The sequence below is a fragment of the Nanorana parkeri genome, unplaced genomic scaffold (assembly GCF_000935625.1).
Source record: "Nanorana parkeri isolate BGI_ZX_2015 unplaced genomic scaffold, ASM93562v1 scaffold334, whole genome shotgun sequence".
NCBI classification, from domain to species: domain Eukaryota; kingdom Metazoa; phylum Chordata; class Amphibia; order Anura; family Dicroglossidae; genus Nanorana; species Nanorana parkeri.
In genome coordinates, this window is record NW_017306602.1 from 411,954 (window position 1) to 419,707 (window position 7,754).

Consider the following 7,754-nt stretch of genomic DNA (forward strand, 5'->3'; position numbering starts at 1 on the left):
TTATTATTGGACTAAGTGTAACAAATAAAAATGATTTCAACATACTAGAGATTCCTAATTACATTGTTGGTAAGCTTGAAGAAAGACAGGTCCATTCAGTTCAACCCATGAGTGTGTGCAAGTGTGATTATTATTCTCTAAGTCAGCAGCGTGTGACGTCATTAGGCGTGTGCGTTACATCATCATCATGCACGCACGTAATGCAGGGACCCCAACCTGAAAAAAGTAATTTCAAGAAGGTGCCCTCTGTTCCCCCCTTCCCATTTCAGGGTGGGTGGGGATGGGAAAGAGAGCACCCCCCCTGAAATGATGGCAGATAGCAAAGAAGCTATTGTTTCCCTTGCTATCTGCTGTTTTTTTTGTATTCTGACAGCTGCTGCCCTCAGGAAAAAAACCCATGGGAATGAATAGCCAGATTGCTATTGGCTATTTCAATTTGCAATAGCAAGCTGGCTATTGCACCTGCCCACTGCTGCTGTCAATCAGCAGATGAGGACCTGATGGAGTACTTCTGGTCCACCTCTGCTGATTGACAGCAGCAGTGGCCGGGTGCAATAGCTAGTCTACTATTGGCTATTGCAAATCAAAATAGCCAATAGGAGCCTAACTATTCATTCCTCTGCTGTTGTTTTTTAGTTTTTTTTTCTCTGACAGCGGCCCCGATGTAAAAATTAAAAAAAGAAAAAAACAGATAGCAGGGAATGGTTTACTCTGCTAGATCGAGCAGAGCAAACCTTTCCAGGAGAAAATGTTTCTCTCCCGGGTGTCCGGGAGCCGCTATACTATATCAGAAGATTCCCGGGAGAGTTGAGATGTCTGTGTAATGACTTCACGCTCAGGACCGAATTTACTCTCTGCTGCCCCAAGGCCAGGTGTTTTGTATATGTATGAAAAAGATATGTATATTTTTTATTTTAAATATTATTTTGTACTTAATTTAAAAAAAAAAATGTAATCAATTTTTATTTTTTTACACCTAACTTTCACACAAGATCTAACAAACCCCTATGTGATAGCATTTGGAGGTGACAGGTTCCCTTTATTGAACCTGTGACCTCCAATACAGGAGTTCTAGCAGAGCACTGTGGTGGAACTCCTGTGACGGCTGAGAGGGGAAGGCTGCGAGTGCAGCTCTCCACTCTCGCTGTATACACAGAGCAGAGGGCAGAACGGACATTCTGAAGAGAGGATCTCCAGCCAGTGGGGAAGGATGGACCTGCAGGCTGCATACAAGTGATCTTGGCGACATCGCTGACATCACTTGAAAACGAACAAGCGGCTTCCCGGCTGTATATATAGCTCTGCTTGCCCAAAGCAGAGCTAAATGTAGAAAACAACTTAGCACCCGGCACCCAGAACTACATGTCCCAGGCATCAGGCGATAGGAATCCCTGCCACCTCTCTGCTCCCTGCCACCCAAGGACGTGCCTTGGTTGGCCTTGTGGGAAAACCGGCCCTGTTCACGCTCACCTAACTGCCGGGGGCCATCTTGGTGATGAACGCCAGCAGAGAGAGGAGGGGACGTTCACCAGGCAGGATAGGGTATGACCGAGTGCCCGAATTTTCAGAGAGGGGGTGACACCAAAATGACTGCAAATCGTTTTGGTGTCACCCGGTGCGGGCCACAACCCTTGCACCCTCCTTGTGATGCCACTGCGCCACGTATTTCCATAGCCCTGATTGGAACATCTAAAAATGTTTTTTTTTTAAGATATGGACACTCTTGGCCAGTACCACTTCTTGGGGGAGGGAGTTCCACATTTTCACTGCTCTAACAGTAAAGAACCCCTTCTCAATCTAAGGTTAAACCTCCTTTCTACAAACCTCAGTTTATGGCCACTTGTCTTAAAGTAATCAGTTTTTACTGCTTCTATAGTTACCTTTAATACATTTGTACATTGGAATCATATTCCCTCTTACATGTCTTCTCTAGAGTGAACAAGTGTAGTCCTTCCTCCAACCTCCTCAATAATTGGGTTGCCCTTTTCTGAACTCTTTCTTGTTCAAGGAAATCTTTCCTGAGGATTGGTGACCAAAACTGAACTGTATATTCAAGATGAGTCTGAACTCAGAAGAACTGTAGAAAAATTAACCCGCACTGCAAGGGTTAAGTGTTCGTTTTTATAGGGGACACAGAAAAAGCAGATACAATGACCTGATCCTCAGTCCTGTGGCAGTCGGCACTCACATCTCTCCCCATCCACACTGGCTGTGGACTGTCCCTCAGTGTCCTCACATTTAATGCAAGTGAATGGAATTGCATAGGACCTCCTGAAGTCAGCGGTCCTTAAGAGGCTGCAACAGGGGCGCACTGACCATTCGGATTGACACTGCCGTCGTCGCTTTAGCACAGCTGCATCTACTAGTTTGGCAGCGGCGCGGCCAAAAAGAGCACAGAAATGGCGGGGACGGGAGATGTCATGCTGAGTGCGGGGTGTATAGCCCGAGGGCTGGCCTACCGCCGGTGTGGCTGTACAAAGGCCCCGCTGAGAGATCCGCTCCCTGTTTCCCAGGCCCCCCACTGGGGGAATGGTGCCTGCTGAGGCCAACTGCATCTGCCACTGGTGAAACACTCCACATCTTCCCCTGGTGAGACAATCCGTATCTGCCACTGGTGAAACCCACCACCAGCGGTGTATTTACCTTAGCTGCTGCCCTAGGCAAGGCAGCAACGCCGCCCTCAGCGAATCTGCCGCTCCAGGCAAGCGCCTTGTTTGCCTCGCGGCAGATACACCCCTGCCCACCACACCTGCCCCTGCTGAGGCCAACTGCATCTGCCCCTGCTGAAACCATCCACACATGCCACTGGTGAGACTCTCCTCATCTGCCTTGCTGAGACCATCCACATCTGACCTGGTGGGACCCTCAACACCTGCTGCACCCACCTGCTGAAGGTGAGCACTCACCCGCATGCTGACATGGAAGGAGCTGCCCATTAATGCGTGTGTGCGGGTAATGTCCCACAGGGGTCAGAATGTGTGTGATGGCTGGACCCGGAAATGTTGTTGTGTATGCGTCATTCTAACTGCCCAGTCTGCTGTGTCTTGGTTCTGGTCTGAGGTCCGCTGTGCATTCTGCCATTTAGCCCACTTTCCAAATTGCTTATATTGGTGTAGATTTTGGAAGTCTCCTACCAATTCCCCGGAAATTCATCTTTTAGTGAATTGGCCCACTATTTTGAAAATAGTGTAAAAAAATAATTTCTGTAACACAAGAATGTTTATGCAGGTGGCTTGTGGGTGGGGCTTGTATACGGGCGGAGCACAAGGGGGCCCCATAATCTTGTATTACCCGGGGGCCCCATGTGTTGTCAGTCCTCCCCTCGGCTGCGGGGATCAGCCTAGCAGTCCGGAGGGAGCAAACATCAGGTGAGTATATCTGCTTTATTTGACCCCCTCCACTAGACAAAATGAACACTTAACCCTTGCAGTGCAAAGGTAGCCCCACTAGAGGGTTACGTTTTTTTGGAGTTCTTCTTTAGTTCATGAGAGTATTCTGCTAGTTTTGTGAGCTGCAGATTGGCATTACATGCTATTGCTGAGTCTGTGATCTACAAGGACCCCTAAATCCTTTTCCATCACTGATTCTCCCAGAGTAGACCCTACTACTGTGTTGCTGGAATATTTTTACATATTTTTGCATTACCTTACATTTCTCAATATTGAATCTCATCTGCCATGTAGCTGCCCATCCCCCTATTTTATCTAGGTCTTCCTGTAACAATGATGCAGCTTGTGACAAATGTATTTCCCTGCATCATTTGGTATCATCAGCAAACACAGGAAACAGAATTCTTTAAAACTGAACTCCAGTTATAAATATATATACTTACATTGGTGCAGCTTGGCACAATCTAAGTATAATACATATTTTCCATCTGGCAGGGCCACAGAGATCCTGTAAAACACGGTAGTAGCCGCAGCTACAACAATCTTCCTGGTACTGTAAAATTGCTGTGCTGAGCCTGCCCCTCTGCTGTTAAAACAGAGTCACTTGGTCATTATTGCAGCCATTCAGCACACTCCTGGTATTTTTTATTAATGAATATCTTGGCGTTCTCTGATTGGATGAGGGACAATGCAGTGACATCGCCACCCCTCGTCCTATCAGAGAACACCTAGTATTCATTGATAAAAAATGTAGTTGTTCAGTGAATGTCATTGTGCCCCTTTTGGAAAATGTATATACCCATTGCAGTGACAACTCTAAAATTTCCCGTAACGCTTTGTCTAGTTTTCTAGTAAAAATGGACACCAGGATAATTAGAGAGTTCGTCCCCACGGGGGATAGGGGGTCTAACCCTTCTCCACTATTTTTAAAACCAAAACAAAATAGCTTTAGATATGTTTTAAAGTCCAAATCTGTGTTCCCCCTCACCCCCTGGAAGCTCCTGCACTGTATTTTTTGGTTACTTACCTTTTCCAGATACCTTCACACGTGCAGTCTTTTCCTCTTTGGATCTTTCCCCGGTGCTGGTCATCATTCAACCTGGACATCTACCATTACATGTGTTTTTCGAAATAAACGGTATATGTGGAAATTATTCTCATTTTAATGATACTGTCACACATGTGGAATCCCAGGAGCTGGACACCGTCTGTGTTATGGCTTGGACAGTGGCATCAGAGAACAGTATAGGAATCTGAATCTGGAAAGAAGATCTTATTGGCCAGATACATCAGAGAGCTTAGAGAAGTTACCAGCAGTAGACTTAGACGCCCCTAGGATGAAGAATCTATGGGGCACATGGCTATCAGCATTGCTACTGGTTACTGGTGGTAACAGAAAGGTAACCTACAAGTTGCAGAACTCACAAGTAACTGCGGGTCACCACTCTGGTAACAGACAACATCTTAGATTCTTGTAGAAGAACAAAGAGCCAGGCGAAGTTGTCAACAAATAATCGGTCAGCTAGACTCGAGGACATGGTAAGTTGGAGGGCAAGCCAGAGTTGGATACAAGCAGTCAAAACCATTAATTTAGGTGAAGCAGAGTAGGTGTACAACTTATGCAGAATATGTGGAAGCCACACTGCCTTATCAAGGCTCCTCTGTGTAGTGTGGTCCTAACTCTAATCTTTGAGAGCCTCTATATTTGAGCATATTTAGCAGCAGATAAATTGAATGTTTTAGCCCTTCCTTATGCACCTTGCTACCAAGGCTAGTTATAAATTGTGCGGTTGGCATGCACCTTTAGCTTGGCTGTATTTGGTGTTGGGATGCACTGGGAGCCTCAATGTGCATTTTGGATTGCTGGGCCTCCAGTACGTTCCTGTACCTTTAGGGAGGAGTGGAGTGGGCTTCCTCCAGGCATACCTGCATTCAATTTATCTGCTGCTAAATATTCTCCAATATGGAGGCTCTCAAAAATTAGTTAGGATCACACTACACAGATGAGCCTTGACGAGGCAGTGCAGCTTACACATATTTTCCAAAAGTTGTGCAACTAAAACCTCTGGTTTTAACACAAATTGTTAGACAGTGTCATTTGTTTTGTTGCAGGCTAACCAGTAAGTGTGCTGGGAAACTGTGTTTTGTATGATTGGTTCAGAAGCCAGGATCTTGCAAAGATCTTGCAAAGATGATAATATCTGGGTATATGGGTAATATAAAATGAACACAGGCAGAATACAGGACAGCTTTTTTGCTATGCAGGGTTTCTGAAGTTGTAATATATGCAGTGTGCACAAAATTGGTAGAAATTAATGTTATGGCCGCACAGAACCTTAATAGATAGTTTTACAAATGTCCTCAATCATCTTTATCTTCTTCAAGCAGCTTTTACATGACAGGTTATCTCTGGGTATTGTAGAGCCAATCCGATATTTATTAATAGACGAGAGTGAAAAGCACAATGGCAGCAATGCTGCGGCTGGTCTCATTTGCTGTCAGAGCGTACGCCTGCACTTCAGCTAATGGTTTCCAATGTGTTCTGTTGGATTGGAGGATGCAGTTTTAATATTATACTTGAGTTACTTAAAGACCTAATTTACTTCCACTTTGCACACTGCTCTTTCTGCAGATTGTAATGTACCTAGAAAGCTGCTTTGTCTTTTCAATAGAAGTTGAAGTGGACCTCAATTATCATGTAATCTTGATGACGAGGTAATCAACATGGATGATTTTTTGCTGCTGCAGTTGTGATGTGATCATGTAGGAATCACTATAGGAGGCATTTGGCGCAGGTTCTAGCAGTCTATTGAGCTTTCTTGGATGCCCTCAAGAGCAGCACTATTCAGTGTAAATAAAATACTCTGAGCTGTTGTTGATATGATGAATAAAAGGTACTTGTAGACATGAGAAGCCAGTTGACCAAGCCAAGGGTTTGTTTTTTGTGACCAACATTGGACTGTTTATCTGACAAACTATTTTGTGTCAGATAAAATGTACCAATAAATGCACAGTGGTGAAGTGGTTAACGCTTCTGCCTTACACCCCCGGGGTCCCCGATTAGAATCCCGACAATGTCACGATCTACAAGGAGTTTGAATGTTCTCCCTGTGCTTGCGTGGGTTTCCTCCGAGCACTCCAGTTTCCTCCCACACTCCAAAGACACGCTGGAAGGTTAATTGGCTCCTGTCCAAATTGGCCCTTGTATGTATGCATGCGAGATAGGGACCTTAGATTGTCGGCGCTATACAAATACCAATAATAAATAAATGTGTAGTGTGAGTTTCTATCTGAGAGGACGTAGTTTGAGGTGTTTACATAGCTATTTCTTTATTTTAACGAATCTGAAAACGAATACGGACGAAAATGGTACTATGGGCAAAATGGCAATAGTAAAAAAAAAAAGCAGCCAAAAATGTAGTGCGTCCTCAGTAAATAACTGAGGACATAGTATTTAGTTACTGTGTCCCCCATTATAAATGAACAGGAAGTGCTCTACATCACTTCCCGTTCCTTCACGATTGTGGACATAGTAACTGATACTATCTCCTCAGTTTATGAATGGACAGGAGCATCTCAGTATTGAGGCTTCCTGTTCATACATAACAGGGGCTGCAGAATAAGAGATTTAGGACTCGGTATCTTCAATCTCTTTAAATTTCAAAAGGGAAATATCAGGGGTCTGTTCAGACTCCTGATATTTCCCCAAAGCCCCCAACAGTAAAAAAAAACAACAACAAAAATAAAATATTTTAAAACATTTTTAAAAAGGTTGGAAAAAAGTCAGTTTCAGGCCCGACAAAATTGAAATTCCCTTTTCTGTCTAAAAATGTTGTTTCTGTGCATCCCTAATATGCTGTATATAATGCAAAACATTACATTAAACAAGTGCAAACCTTGAAAAAAATGACCACAAAGTTGACCAAAAACCAGTTTCCCTTTAAAACCTGCTTGCTGTGCAATATGATGTAAGCCCCTGTTATTTGCAGGTTTAATGCTGCTTTATGAAAGCTTTCTGCAATAACTATAATCTCCATGACTGCAGGTTCTCATCACATCTTTTGCAGCTCCGTACTGGATTCATGACACGTTTGGACACATTTAGAAATAAAGCATCGCCTCACCAGGAAAATACTTATGAAAAATGTACATTTTATTACACCGGCAATGAGCTATGCATCACTCACTATGGTTCTACAGCACATACAAATGTGTTTTCATAATCTATGTACATTTTGAACACAGTATGGTTCAAGGAAACCAAAACTTTACCTTTTCCCTGTCAGAAGACCTAGAAAATAATGCAGATGAACCCAGCAGTAAAAGGATGGTCATAGTATTTTAAATTATACATATATATATATA